A 16,383-nucleotide genomic window follows, 5' to 3' on the forward strand; every position below is an offset into this window, starting at 1 on the left:
AATCGGCTCTCATCATATTTGATTCTCATTCCCCTTGCTTGCCTAAGTCACTAGCTAGACCACGCAAACCTAGGCAAGCTGCTGCGTCACATGATTACTGTGTGGCCGTTGGCAACCCAAGGGGGTGGGCCGTTTTGATAACTGTTTCCTTCCCAACACGTCGAAGCTTTGGAACTCTCTAACATGTCTCTCCCAATAACTATGACCTTGCACTTTCTAAAAGACAGCTTTTTCATAATTCCTTCAAATATCGATAATATTGTTCCTTGTTTCTTCTCTTCTCATTTCATTAACCTCTCTATATATCAATTAAGAAGAGGTCATCTTTTATACATGCACTTTTTCCCATGACTGAAGCATGGAAATTAATATAAAAAAAACACCAGGAAATCGTGCAGGTTTCGTTTACAAAATACCTCGCAAAAGCTGTAATATTTTTTTATATATGGCACAGACTGCTCAGGATCTCTATGTCAGACTAAAGCGACGTAGAAATTGTATGACCTGTGTACTAATTGGACCAATGCTATTTCAATTATAGCCTGTAACTCTCTGATCAGGAGAAATACCACTGAATCTTTTCTGTTTTAATTACACGAAGAATTGTAACATGAATAACAGTGAAGGTTTGTATAAACTGGGTACGTTTATTGCAGGCAAAAATTTGTGAACAGTTTAATTTGTCTTCACCTCGTAATAAAAGTTTATGACAGGCCAGAGGCCACATGTATGTGAACAAGAGCATATTTCCCCTCCCATATATATATATATATATATATATATATATATATATATATATATATATATATATATATATATTGGAAAGGATCACAATTTTGCGCGTGATCAAGATATTCCTATGAGTCCACGGGGAAAATGAAACACGATAAGTTCCCAAGTGCACTTTCGTTAGCAAAGAAATCATTTTATAGAGTTGAGCCCAAACCTCCCATTGACACCAAGAATCTTTTAGTTCTCCCTTTTGATAATAATTTCAATTTACTTCCCATGTTGCTTAAATCCTTTGATGTAAATGTTGCCTTTAGCAACAATAATAGTATAAAGAATATCTTAATCAGGAATTCACCAGAAAATTCTCTTGGTTGCATCTATAAAGTGCCTTGTGGAAATTGTGATAAAGTTTATGTTGGTCAGACTGGTAAGGATCTTTCTGTTAGACTGAAGCAGCATAAATATAGTATAAGAATCAAATGCCTTGCTTAGTCACGTTAAAAACTATGATCATTGTATTGACTGGAGTAATGCCACTTCAGTTATTAACTCTAACTCTATTACCAAGAGAAATATCACTGAATCTTCTATCATTAAATACACAAAGAATTATAATCTTAATATTAGTGATGGTCTATACAAATTAGATAACTTTGTTAAAATTTGTAAAATACGCTTATGAACGCTCGTTGTATGTTTTGGACAATCACATGTTTACCAAATGGCGTCCTAGCTACGTCTCTTCGTTGTATATCAACTGACTGTTATATTTCTCTCTTGTGTCTCCCCTGACGATGTGATTATTACACGAAAGTGCACTTGGGAACTTAACGTGTTTCGTTTTCCCCGTGGACTCATAGGAATATATATGTATATATATATATATATATATATATATATATATATATATATATATATATATATATATAATATATATATATATATATATATATATATATATATATATATATATCAACAGGGAAATACACATATGCCAAAATACAGTGACCTGCGATAACAGGAGTGGTAGTCATCCCGCAGATTAAAACGGCCAGCTCTGAGTGCACAGACACTGCTGCGCTGTGCCACACACTCAGCCACTGAGTGGCCACGGAATCAGCTGATGGTACAGGAACTCAACTCCCGGGAAAAGCAGCGGTTTGGGCAACATATACTCCACCCTTACACTAGTGCATTTACCTTGTACACTTAAGTACTGTGAGATATATATCTTTCTTTCTTCCTTTCATACTATTCGCCATTTCCCGCATTAGCGAGGTAGCGTTAAGAACAGAGGACTGGGCCTTTTAGGGAATATCCTCACCAGGCCCCCTTCTCTGTTCCTTCTTTTGGAAAATAAAAAAGAAAAAAAAATTGAGAGGGGAGGATTTCCAGCCCCCCGCTCCCTTCCCTTTTAGTCGCCTTCTACGACACGCAGGGAATACGTGGGAAGTATTCTTTCTCCCCTATCCCCAGGGATATATATATATATATATATATATATATATATATATATATATATATATATATATATATATATATATATATTCTTTCACCCCTATCCCCAGGGATAATATACATATATATACATACACATACACACACATACACACACACACGCACATATACACACACACACACATACATATATATACATATGAAAAACGTAAGAAACAATTTAGAAAACTGAAACTTCTAGCTTGAAATGAAAAGAAAAAAATGAATGTCACATAATGGTTCAACCTCTGGATATGGAAAAAGGAAATGTTTAATTCATTTACACAAAAGTCAATAGTAGTTCTCATCAATTAAACCACTGTATCAATAAGCTTCAATGTCTAAGCTACATTTTTTCCAATTTCACTATTTTCTTGTCAAAGCACCATGTATGAAAACTATCACTCCAGTAACACAACTATAAACATTTACTTCCCCTTTAAAAAAGTTCTGGGGAAGTCTGTCTCGATACACTGCGGGACACTACCACCTGACGAGGTTTGTGTTGCAATGGTTCTTGATTCACAAACGTAGTAGCATCACTGGTGGCCAAGGTAGTTCCGTTGGCGAAGAGGAGCTCATGAAACATTGGGGGGTGAGTTTGAATGGAGAAAAACTGGAGGAAGTGAAGTGTTTTAGATATCTGGGAGTGGATCTGGCAGCGGATGGGACCATGGAAGCGGAAGTGGATCATAGGGTGGGGGAGGGGGCGAAAATTCTGGGAGCCTTGAAGAATGTGTGGAAGTCGAGAACATTATCTCGGAAAGCAAAAATGGGTATGTTTGAAGGAATAGTGGTTCCAACAATGTTGTATGGTTGCGAGGCGTGGGCTATGGATAGAGTTGTGCGCAGGAGGATGGATGTGCTGGAAATGAGATGTACGAGGACAATGTGTGGTGTGAGGTGGTTTGATCGAGTAAGTAACGTAAGGGTAAGAGAGATGTGTGGAAATAAAAGAGCGTGGTTGAGAGAGCAGAAGAGGGTGTTTTGAAATGGTTTGGGCACATGGAGAGAATGAGTGAGGAAAGATTGACCAAGAGGATATATGTGTCGGAGGTGGAGGGAACGAGGAGAAGAGGGAGACCAAATTGGAGGTGGAAAGATGGAGTGAAGAAGATTTTGTGTGATCGGGGCCTGAACATGCAGGAGGGTGAAAGGAGGGCAAGGAATACAGTGAATTGGAGCGATGTGGTATACAGGGGTTGACGTGCTGTCAGTGGATTGAATCGGGGCATGTGAAGCGTCTGGTGTAAACCATGGAAAGCTGTGTAGGTATGTATATTTGCGTGTGTGGACGTATGTATATACATGTGTATGGGGGTGGATTGGGCCATTTCTTTCGTCTGTTTCCTTGCGCTGCCTCGCAAACGCGGGAGACAGCGACAAAGCAAAAAAAAAAAAAAAAAAAAAAAAATATATATATATATATATATATATATATATATATATATATATATATATATATATATGATAATAATGATAATGATAATAATAATAATGAATGTAGGTTTGCGGCAGGGGTGTGTGATGTCTCCATGGTTGTTTAATTTGTTTATGGATGGGGTTGTTAGGGAGGTGAATGCAAGAGTTTTGGAAAGAGGGGCAAAATTGAAGTCTGTTGTGGATGAGAGAGCTTGGGAAGTGAGTCAGTTGTTGTTCGCTGATGATACAGCGCTGGTGGCTGATTCATGTGAGAAACTGCAGAAGCTGGTGACTGAGTTTGGTAAAGTGTGTGAAAGAAGAAAGTTAAGAGTAAATGTGAATAAGAGCAAGGTTATTAGGTACAGTAGGGTTGAGGGTCAAGTCAATTGTGAGATAAGTTTGAATGGAGAAAAACTGGAGGAAGTAAAGTGTTTTAGATATCTGGGAGTGGATCTGGCAGCGGATGGAACCATGGAAGCGGAAGTGAATCATAGGGTGGGGAAGGGGGCGAAAATTCTGGGAACCTTGAAGAATATCTGGAAGTCGAGAACATTATCTCGGGAAGCAAAAATGGGTATGTTTGAAGGAATAGTGGTTCCAGCAATGTTGTATGGTTGCGAGGCGTGGGCTATGGATAGAGTTGTGCGGAGGAGGGTGGATGTATTGGAAATGACATGTTTGAGGACGATATGTGGTGTGAGGTGGTTTGATCGAGTAAGTAATAATAGGATAAGAGAGATGTGTGGTAATAAAAAAAAGTGTGGTTGAGAGAGCCATAGAGGGTGTTTTGAAATGGTTTGGTCACATGGAGAGAATGAGTGAGGAAAGATTGACCAAGAGGATATATGTGTCAGAGGTGGAGGGAACGAGGAGATGTGGGAGACCAAATTGGAGGTGGAAAGATGGAGTGAAAAACATTTTGACTGATCAGGGTCTGAACATGCAGGAGGGTGAAAGGCGTGCAAGGAATAAAGTGAATTGGAACGATGTTGTATACCGGGGTCGACTGTCAACGGATTGAACCAGGGCATGTGAAGCGTCTGGGGTAAACCATGGAAAGTTCTGTGGGGCCTGGATGTGGAAAGGGAGCTGTGGTTTCGGTGCATTATTACATGACAGCTAGAGACCGAGTGTGAACGAATGGGGCCTTTGTTGTCTTTTCCTAGCGCTACCTCGCACACATGAGGGGGGAGTGGGTTGTTATTTCATGTGTGGCGAGGTGGCGATGGGAATGAATAAGGGCAGACAGTATGAATTATGTACATGTGTATATATGTATATGTCTGTGTGTGTATATATATGTATACGTTGAGATGTATAGGTATGTATATTTGCGTGTGTGGACCTTTAGGTATATACATGGAATGTGGGTGGGTTGGGCCTTTCTTTCGGCTGTTTCCTTGCGCTACCTCGCTAACGCGGGAGACAGCGTCAAAGTACAATAAATATAAATGAATACATAAGATGGTCTTGATCAGAGCATTTAGTCGATCGTGGCGTCTAAGCTAATATAAGAAGCGTGCCCACTTAAGGTTGTCCACTAGACGCGAACCTCCGAAGCGGGGGAACCGAACCACCGAAAAATTCCACAATCCGATTGCCCACTGGGCCTAAAATGACCCAGTGGGGGAACCGGGCGGGCGACATCTACCACGCATAAAAAAAAAAAAAAACTCAAGTTCAAATCATTTTTCCCTGTTTGTTGCGACGCAAAAAACCCAAATTTGCATAGTCAAGCTTCTGACTATTCATAGCTTATCAGACCGTCCCGTAGAAAACGTAACGGAAGGGGATTACAGCAATTCGACTTTAGAAAACGAGTACTGTTGTATACAGTAGTGTGAGGAGGACTGTGGTATACAGTAGTGTGAGGAGTACTGTGGTATACAGTAGTGTGAGGAGTTCTGTGGTATACAGTAGTGTGAGGAGTACTGTGGTATACAGTAGTGTGAGGAGTTCTGTGGTATACAGTAGTGTGAGGAGTTCTGTGGTATACAGTAGTGTGAGGAGGACTGTGGTATACAGTAGTGTGAGGAGGACTGTGGTATACAGTAGTGTGAGGAGGACTGTGGTATACAGTAGTGTGAGGAGTTCTGTGGTATACAGTAGTGTGAGGAGGACTGTGGTATACAGTAGTGTGAGGAGGACTGTGGTATACAGTAGTGTGAGGAGTTCTGTGGTATACAGTAGTGTGAGGAGTTCTGTGGTATACAGTAGTGTGAGGAGGACTGTGGTATACAGTAGTGTGAGGAGGACTGTGGTATACAGTAGTGTGAGGAGGACTGTGGTATACAGTAGTGTGAGGAGGACTGTGGTATACAGTAGTGTGAGGAGTTCTGTGGTATACAGTAGTGTGAGGAGGACTGTGGTATACAGTAGTGTGAGGAGGACTGTGGTATACAGTAGTGTGAGGAGGACTGTGGTATACAGTAGTGTGAGGAGGACTGTGGTATACAGTAGTGTGAGGAGTACTGTGGTATACAGTAGTGTGAGGAGGACTGTGGTATACAGTAGTGTGAGGAGGACTGTGGTATACAGTAGTGTGAGGAGGACTGTGGTATACAGTAGTGTGAGGAGGACTGTGGTATACAGTAGTGTGAGGAGGACTGTGGTATACAGTAGTGTGAGGAGGACTGTTGTATACAGTAGTGTGAGGAGGACTGTGGTATACAGTAGTGTGAGGAGGACTGTGGTATACAGTAGTGTGAGGAGGACTGTGGTATACAGTAGTGTGAGGAGGACTGTGGTATACAGTAGTGTGAGGAGGACTGTGGTATACAGTAGTGTGAGGAGGACTGTGGTATACAGTAGTGTGAGGAGGACTGTGGTATACAGTAGTGTGAGGAGGACTGTGGTATACAGTAGTGTGAGGAGGACTGTGGTATACAGTAGTGTGAGGAGGACTGTGGTATACAGTAGTGTGAGGAGGACTGTGGTATACAGTAGTGTGAGGAGGACTGTGGTATACAGTAGTGTGAGGAGGACTGTGGTATACAGTAGTGTGAGGAGGACTGTGGTATACAGTAGTGTGAGGAGGACTGTGGTATACAGTAGTGTGAGGAGGACTGTGGTATACAGTAGTGTGAGGAGGACTGTTGTATACAGTAGTGTGAGGAGGACTGTTGTATACAGTAGTGTGAGGAGGACTGTGGTATACAGTAGTGTGAGGAGGACTGTGGTATACAGTAGTGTGAGGAGGACTGTGGTATACAGTAGTGTGAGGAGGACTGTGGTATACAGTAGTGTGAGGAGGACTGTGGTATACAGTAGTGTGAGGAGGACTGTGGTATACAGTAGTGTGAGGAGGACTGTTGTATACAGTAGTGTGAGGAGGACTGTGGTATACAGTAGTGTGAGGAGGACTGTGGTATACAGTAGTGTGAGGAGGACTGTGGTATACAGTAGTGTGAGGAGGACTGTGGTATACAGTAGTGTGAGGAGGACTGTGGTATACAGTAGTGTGAGGAGGACTGTGGTATACAGTAGTGTGAGGAGTTCTGTGGTATACAGTAGTGTGAGGAGGACTGTGGTATACAATAGTGTGAGGAGGACTGTGGTATACAGTAGTGTGAGGAGGACTGTGGTATACAGTAGTGTGAGGAGGACTGTGGTATACAGTAGTGTGAGGAGGACTGTGGTATACAGTAGTGTGAGGAGGACTGTGGTATACAGTAGTGTGAGGAGGACTGTGGTATACAGTAGTGTGAGGAGGACTGTGGTATACAGTAGTGTGAGGAGGACTGTGGTATACAGTAGTGTGAGGAGGACTGTGGTATACAGTAGTGTGAGGAGGACTGTGGTATACAGTAGTGTGAGGAGGACTGTGGTATACAGTAGTGTGAGGAGGACTGTGGTATACAGTAGTGTGAGGAGGACTGTGGTATACAGTAGTGTGAGGAGTTCTGTGGTATACAGTAGTGTGAGGAGTTCTGTGGTATACAGTAGTGTGAGGAGGACTGTGGTATACAGTAGTGTGAGGAGGACTGTGGTATACAGTAGTGTGAGGAGGACTGTGGTATACAGTAGTGTGAGGAGGACTGTGGTATACAGTAGTGTGAGGAGGACTGTGGTATACAGTAGTGTGAGGAGTTCTGTGGTATACAGTAGTGTGAGGAGTTCTGTGGTATACAGTAGTGTGAGGAGGACTGTGGTATACAGTAGTGTGAGGAGGACTGTGGTATACAGTAGTGTGAGGAGGACTGTGGTATACAGTAGTGTGGGGAGGACTGCGGTATACAGTAGTGTGGGGAGGACTGCGGTATACAGTAGTGTGAGGAGGACTGCGGTATACAGTGATGTTGCAGGTTGAGGACCACAGTGGGAGAGACAGGTGCAGACGATTCGTGAGCGTAGTGGCCTGTAATGACAAGTGGGGAGAACAGATGAAAAAGCAGCGCCATCTTTGTAAGCAGGAAGGAACGAGACAGAAAGCCTTTGATTCTACCTCAGGATTGGACGGATTATAGAAGTGAGGTTCATAAGCTAAGCAATGGAGCTTCTTAGGCTATTCAGCTCTCGTGATACAAATCAAAATATTCTATTTTAGATATTCATTATGACAAAATAAGTATACATAGAAAATTATACTATATATCTAGAAATACTGAAATATAGACACACATACATATACATACAATTCTACCTTAGAAGAGAGTTGAAGGAGTGACCATCTCAAACTGGGAGCAATGCTAAATACTGGGACAAGTAAATCCTTGATGTGGAACAGATGCTTCTAAGAAAATAATTTCCCCTCTTACACAACACTCCCAGCTTTCCGTAAGCAGGCTTGGGTAATGTGAACCCTTTACCTCTGTGACTCCCAGGATTAGAACCCGAGTCAAATACTCGACAGTCGGGGAGCGTAACCACTTGACCAGGACGGTACAAGTCTCCCTTCTCCAGCCGTCTTCACTGGTCTATGAGACCCCTCGTCACCACTTCTGACCTAAGTGGGTTATGGGAGACCCGACAGCTAGCAGGCCCCAGACCACTACGTTGATATGTTTAAACCTCTAACACTTACTGTCACATGAGGTTTGATGGTTTGATTTCATGTACTTGTACATGGAAGGTTTTCATTGTGTAATGGTCACAAAGTCGGGTTTTCTTGATAGAGTATGGGATGTGGTTGTGCCTAAGATGTTTTGTTGTGGCAAGGGGTGACATGGAGTTCAGGAATTTCACTGTGATAAATGAGTGAAATTTATTTAGTTGCTGCTCAAAATTGATTTTTTAGACCTTTGAATTCAATACGTTACTGTTTCCTCATTCTGAGATGCCACACAGGTTCTTAGAAAACGTGTTCCCAGTTTCTATGACCTGGAACATCTTAAAAGACAGGCTTTCCACTTCCTACAAAATTCGTAATTACTTTCCCTTGTCTTTTCTTTTCCCCTTTCATTATTTTTCTCACTATATTTCAATCAAGGCCCGGCCATGATGTGGACTTTAGTTCGTGACTAAAGCCTTCAACTAATAAGATAATGTGGGAAGGAAAGGCTGAGTGGAATCATCAACTTAAGAAAGAACAGGGTTAGGGGTTGAAGGTAATTCACTGGAGGAAAGAAAAAGTAGGCAACAGGAGAGAGCCTTGAGGGATTATCACTGTTGCCAATATACGACGGGAAGAACTGTCTCAATCAACAACTTTCGTGTTGAGGTGGACAGTAAGAAAGGCAGTGGGGAACAGAGAGAAACAGAAAAAGCCCAAGAAAATAAGTTGAGACAGCAAAGACTCACAGCCACACCCTGTCAAACGTTTGGGAAAAGTCGTTGGCCAGTACGATGGCCTCGCCAAATATCCTTTAAGAAAATGGATGTTAAAGGAGAGTTTCGAAGCCTGGAGACGACAGGAGGCAAGATCGCCGGGGTGGTAGATGGAAGGCAGAGAACCGCCTCAGGTAGTATGGGATTGAACTGCCTCAGTGACTCGCCTCCGACGAGAGAACGTTTGGCCTTTTAAACCGAGATGAAATAGGGCTGGCAAGGGTTCTGGAACTGGCTCAGGGTCAACATCTATTAAGATACGAGGAGATCATGCCTTCCGGCCCATGGGCCTCGCCCACTTGTAGCTGAGTGAGTACTCTTGACGACCTTTCTTGAGCTGGGGGGAATACAGAAGAGGCCAAAAGCTCTGTGGAAAGAGGTGGTGGTGACGATAGATGCAGGGGGGTGGGGGATCATCATCCAACCCGTTTTCTTTTATGACTATGAACTCACGAAGGTAATGTTCCGCAAACAATTTGCCTTCTGATCAATAATGTCTTCTTCAACCTTAGGCTATTCACTCTGAGCGCTCCGTCGGGTCGAAAAGAGTCATAAGGAAGGGGAAGTAACTGACCTGACCTTGAGACGTAGATGGTTTCACATCTGAGCTTCGAAGTCGACTGACTCCCTTTTCGTGCGGAGGAAAAGACAACACGTAACACTTGGTAAAGATCGATGACGTAACACACAGGTTACTCTCAGAGGTCATCCCAAGGAAAGGCAAGAATGACCTTGACATTCGAACTCATGACTCATAAGTCCTGTGATATGATCCCATGCGAGGTCATTTTCTCGTTCAGGACACATATCTTGACCTTGCTGACCTCGAGGGGAAACAGAGTTCTCCCCCCACCCCAAACACTCCTACCCCTCCAACTGGTCACATAATGACACGACGGAAGACTTCAACTATCGCAAGGTGGTCCAAAACATCAACACCAGGACGGACGGATGGACCATACTATACAACGTCAGCTCCGCTACACGTAACTCTGCCTGACGCAAGCACTTGTTCGCTTCTACCTTTTCATACACGCATTTATGTCACTGATTCCTCCCAGTTCAATAGAGGATTATAATTTTAAGGGATCTTGTGAAAGAAAACAAATATACTTTTATCTTTTTCAAGGGGTAACACGCTTTCTCTCGCAATATTTTTGTCGTATTTCAGCTGCTTTTTCATATCTGTGTGGGTACGGTAGCTATGGTCTCACAAATCGGATGTGTCGCCAGTGCAAAGCGCTCGGGTTTCGCTAATAACAAAGTGGCTTACATTTTTCTGCTTAGTGTGTGATATATGGACGGTCCGCAGCGTACCAGCTGGAGTTACTGACTGTCTGGTATTCTAAGGGAAGCCCCGGGGTCGAGACCCTCATGGGATCGAATCCTGGTTGCGGCAGTTGGTCCTCAGTCTACCCAACTGTTCATCATGCGAAAGGGGCTAGTATATAAAATGGGTACCTGACTCAGGCTAAGATATATATATATATATATATATATATATATATATATATATATATATATATATATATATATATATATATATATATATTTTTTTTTTTTTTTTAATACTTTGTCGCTGTTTCCCGCGTTTGCGAGGTAGCGCAAGGAAACAGACGAAAGAAATGGCCCCACCCCCCCCCCCCCATACACATGTATATACATACGTCCACACACGCAAATATACATACCTACACAGCTTTCCATGGTTTACCCCAGACGCTTCACATGCCTTGATTCAATCCACTGACAGCACGTCAACCCCGGTATACCACATCGCTCCAATTCACTCTATTCCTTGCCCTCCTTTCACCCTCCTGCATGTTCAGGCCCCGATCACACAAAATCTTTTTCACTCCATCTTTCCACCTCCAGTTTGGTCTCCCTCTTCTGCTTGCTCCCTCCACCTCCGACACATATATCCTCTTGGTCAATCTTTCCTCATTCATCCTCTCCATGTGCCCAAACCACTTCAAAACACCCTCTTCTGCTCTCTCAACCACGCTCTTTTTATTTCCACACATCTCTCTTACCCTTACGTTACTCACTCGATCAAACCACCTCACACCACACATTGTCCTCAAACATCTCATTTCCAGCACATCCATCCTCCTGCGCACAACTCTATCCATAGCCCACGCCTCGTTACACGCATTGTTACATGAGAGCTAGAGACTGAGTGTGAACGGAAGTGGCCTTTGTCTTTTCATAGCGCTACCTCGCGCACATAAAGTGGGAGGGGGTTGTTATTTCCAAGTGTGGCGAGGTGGCGATGGGAATGAATAAAATCAGACAGTATGAATTATGTACATGTGTATATATGTATATGTCTGTGTGTGTGTATATATATGGATACGTTGAGATGTATAGGCATGTATAATTGCGTGTGTGGACGTGTATGTATATACACGTGTATGTGGGTGGGTTGGGCCATTCTTTCGTCTGTTTCCTCGCGCTACTTCGCTAACGCGGGAGACAGCGACAAAGCAATATATATATATATATATATATATATATATATATATATATATATATATATATATATATATATATATATATATATATATATAGAGAGAGAGAGAGAGAGAGAGAGAGAGAGAGAGAGACGAAGCTAGGACGCCATTTGGCCAAATGGCGTCCTAGCTTCGTCTTTTCGATGTATATCAACTGGCTGTTATATTTCTCTCTTGTGTCTCCCCGATGATGTGATTATTATACGAAAGTGCACTTGGGAACTTTTCGTGTTTCATTTTCCCCGTGGACTCATAGGAATATATATATATATATATATATATATATATATATATATATATATATATATATATATATATATATATATATATATATATATATATATATATATATTTTCCAAACTATTCGCCATTTCCCGCACCAGCGAGGTAGCGTTAAGAACAGAGGACTGGGCCTTTGAGGGAACATCCTCACCTGGCCCCTTTCTCTGTTCCTTCTTTTGGAAAAATCAAAATAAATAGAGAGGGGAGGATTTCCAGCCCCCCCGCTCCCTCCCCTTTTAGTCGCCTTCTACGACACGCAGGGAATACGTGGGAAGTATTCTTTCTCCCCTATCCCCAGGGATATATATATATATATATATATATATATATATATATATATATATATATATATATATATATATATATATATATATATATATAATGGATTTGGTTGGTTGGGCATCCAGTTATCTGTGTCGTCTCGACTAACACTAAGAATATAGAGGTGACTCACACATGTGTGGCGTATCATCTCTTCATTCATTAAGTCATCAGTTTTGAGCCGCAACTCTACACACATTTATTACATTCTAGCCATCAAAGCTGGCGTCAAAAGAGAGGGAAATCCTCAATCATAACGTGGAGCTATGGCCATACTTACGGGTTAACGAAAGATGAATGTGCTCAGCTGAGCTGTTCGACGCTGGAGGGATTACAATTATCGTTCAACGATCAGACAACAGTACAGGGTTGGAGTGGAGAGACGCGTGTGTGCAAACCGTTCCCTGAATAACACGCAAGGCAGGCGACTCTCCCTGCTACCGTGGGAGGGACACCTCACACACTGTCGCGTCCTAGTGTGTGTGTGTGTGTCTGTGTGTGTGTCTCTGTGTGTTTATAAACTGCTTGACGGCAGCTGGCAAATGATGGGCAGGGTCATTATTTGTACGGAGGGTAATTTTGGCCCTGTAGCTTTTACCATGGTCAGGGCAAAGCTCTCTCTCTCTCTCTCTCTCTCTCTCTCTCTCTCTCTCTCTCTCTCTCTCTCTCTCTCTCTCTCTCTCCACACACACACACCCATCCGTACCTACGCTTGGACCATTTTTCTGAAGGGATAAACATTCATTTCTTGCATCTTGCGTCATCGACTTGTGCCACAACACCAGGTCTGGTTACCGTCCTTGCTACAGCTGCTTCCTACTGACGGAGGGAGAGCTCGCTTCGCCCTCATCTGACCTACAGTGTCTATCGTAGCTGGTAAGGGAGCGTTATCTCAGACACAACAGAACTGAAGAGGCGAAGTGTTCAAGCCGAACAATTCCTCGCGATTTTCTTAAGTGTACAAACAAGCAGCTACAGGTGTGGGTTGCCTGGCAGCTACAGGTGTGGGTTGCCTGGCAGCTACAGATGTGGGTCACCTGGCAGCTACAGGTGTGGGTCACCTGGCAGCTACAGGTGTGGGTTGCCTGGCAGCTACAGGTGTGGGTTGCCTGGCAGCTACAGGTGTGGGTTGCCTGGCAGCTACAGGTGTGGGTTGCCTGGCAGCTACAGGTGTGGGTTGCCTGGCAGCTACAGGTGTGGGTTGCCTGGCAGCTACAGGTGTGGGTTGCCTGGCAGCTACAGATGTGGGTTGCCTGGCAGCTACAGGTGTGGGTTGCCTGGCAGCTACAGATGTGGGTTGCCTGGCAGCTACAGGTGTGGGTCACCTGGCAGCTACAAGGTTCCCCTCCCCTGTAGCCACATCAACAGACACATCATCCCTCACCATCGTCAATGTTGCGTACCGTCAGGCACCTGAACATCATGGCCGAGAGAAGGTATTGACTGACGTCCCTAGTGAGACTACTTCACCTCCCATCCCCATCTGAGCTGGGTTCTTCGAGACGGTGTTCTGTGCGTTACTCGTATATCCACCAACACCACCTCCCTATTACTTACAACTTAAATCGCTGAGCCACTTGAAGGTTACTTTCCTCAACGGGGACGCGAAGATCGGTCACTGAACGCCAGTGAAACCTATACCCACCTCCTGGGAGAAGGACTTGCCCACAGTGGGTCACTGTGGAGGGAACACGATCCTGCTGCAAGTATACGAAGACCTCCATAGGGGGTCTGGCAGGTGGTTTTCACAAGATCACGCGATACTTAGGCAAGCTGCTCCGTCGCGTGATTACTACGTGGCAGTTGGCAACTCAAAGGACGGTGGGCCTTTTTGATAACTGTTTCTTTCCTTGCACCTCTAAGCTTTGGAAATCTCTATCTTCTCACGCCTTCCCCGACAACAATGACCTGACACATTTGAAAAGACAGGTTCTTCACTTCCTCCACAATTCGTAAATACCTTTCCTTGTCTCTTCTTTTTTCCCTTCATAATTATCTCTATATCTAAACAAAAAAAAGGGCCCGGCTTTGACATGGACTTTTGTCCATGACTGGAGCTTCCAATGAAGAAAAGGGCCATTTACGTAGACTATGGAGAGCAATGGTCCAACACGACTGAGCTATGAGGGAACCCGACTGGTTACCAGAGTCTAGTTTGGAAAGACTTCATCAGCAACAACACACCCCACGCCGCCTCCTGCGAACTTCTCATACTTGTGAGAAAGAAAAAAAAAAATGGAGACGGTAAAAGTTCCTCAACCAAAATATTTAAGACAGCTGCCCATCAGGCGCGGAATAGCGTAGCCCAGGTGCAGTCTGGGGCGTGTGCCGGGCAATGCCGGGATCTCGATGATGACCCACCCAGAAATAACTTCTCTGTTCCTCTTGATCACCTCTACTGTTTCTAGCTGTATCCTCCCAGCAGGAGACTTGCTCTGCCCACTAGCCAAAGAGGCTGACACAAGGACTCCCTACATCAGGCTTCGCTGAGCCAAACTGAGGAACACTAGTGAAGATATATAGACTTTAAGTGCACAAACGCAGTGGGAACTGTGAGGCATGTGTATACGTTTGGTTATGCACTCACTGCTTTGTTCATATGAAACTCTCGACATGTCCCTGGGCATAAAGGATGACAGATGTTCCAAATTTTATCTTGGTAACATGAGAATATATATATATATATATATACATATATATATATATATATATATATATATATATATATATATATATATATATATATATATATATATATATATATATATATATATCTTTCAAACTATTCGCCATTTCCCGCGTTAGCGAGGTAGAGTTAAGAACAGAGAACTGGGCCTTTAAGGGAATATCCTCACCTGGCCCCCTTCTCTATTCCTTCTTTTGGAAAATTAAAAAAAAAATAATGAGAGGGGAGGATTTCCAGCCCCCCGCTCCCTCCCCTTTTAGTCGCCTTCTACGAGACGCAGGGAATACGTGGGAAGTATTCTTTCTCCCCTATCCCCAGGGATATATATATATATATATATATATATATATATATATATATATATATATATATATATATATATATATATATATATCTTGGCCCCCTTCTCTGTTCCTTCTTTTGGAAAATCAAAAACGAGAGGAGAGGGTTTCCAGCCCCCTGCTCCCTCCCCTTTTAGTCGCCTTCTACGACAAACAGGGAATACGTAGGAAGTATTCTTTTTACCCTATCTCCAGGGATATATATATATATATATATATATATATTATCTTGTGGAGGCTAAGGTGAAGATTTGTATGGGTTTTCAGAAAAAGAGAGTGAATGTTGGGGTGAAGAGGGTGGTGAGAGTAAGTGAGCTTGGGAAGGAGACTTGTGTGAGGAAGTACCAGGAGAGACTGAGTACAGAATGGAAAAAGGTGAGAACAATGGAAGTAAGGGGAGTGGGGGAGGAATGGGATGTATTTAGGGAATCAGTGATGGATTGCGCAAAAGATGCTTGTGGCATGAGAAGAGTGGGAGGTGGGTTGATTAGAAAGGGTAGTGAGTGGTGGGATGAAGAAGTAAGAGTATTAGTGAAAGAGAAGAGAGAGGCATTTGAACGATTTTTGCAGGGAAAAAATGAAATTGAGTGGGAGACGTATAAAAGAAAGAGACAGGAGGTCAAGAGAAAGGTGCAAGAGGTGAAAAAAAAAGGGCAAATGAGAGTTGGGGTGAGAGAGTATCATTAAATTTTAGGGAGAATAAAAAGATGTTCTGGAAGGAGGTAAATAAAGTGCGTAAGACAAGGGAGCAAATGGGAACTTCAGTGAAGGGCGCAAATGGGGAGGTGATAACAAGTAGTGGTGATGTGAGAAGGAGATGGAG

At 43.1% G+C, this 16,383-nt stretch overlaps 1 protein-coding gene across 1 annotated transcript in view; it reads right to left on the reverse strand.

Annotated features, from left to right (window-relative positions):
* Positions 1-16,383, reverse strand: part of LOC139765812 (uncharacterized) — a 794,527-nt gene that overhangs the window by 388,941 nt on the left and 389,203 nt on the right. The gene's annotated exons all lie outside the window — the stretch shown is intronic.

Source organism: Panulirus ornatus, chromosome 56 (assembly GCF_036320965.1).
Source record: "Panulirus ornatus isolate Po-2019 chromosome 56, ASM3632096v1, whole genome shotgun sequence".
Taxonomy (NCBI): domain Eukaryota; kingdom Metazoa; phylum Arthropoda; class Malacostraca; order Decapoda; family Palinuridae; genus Panulirus; species Panulirus ornatus.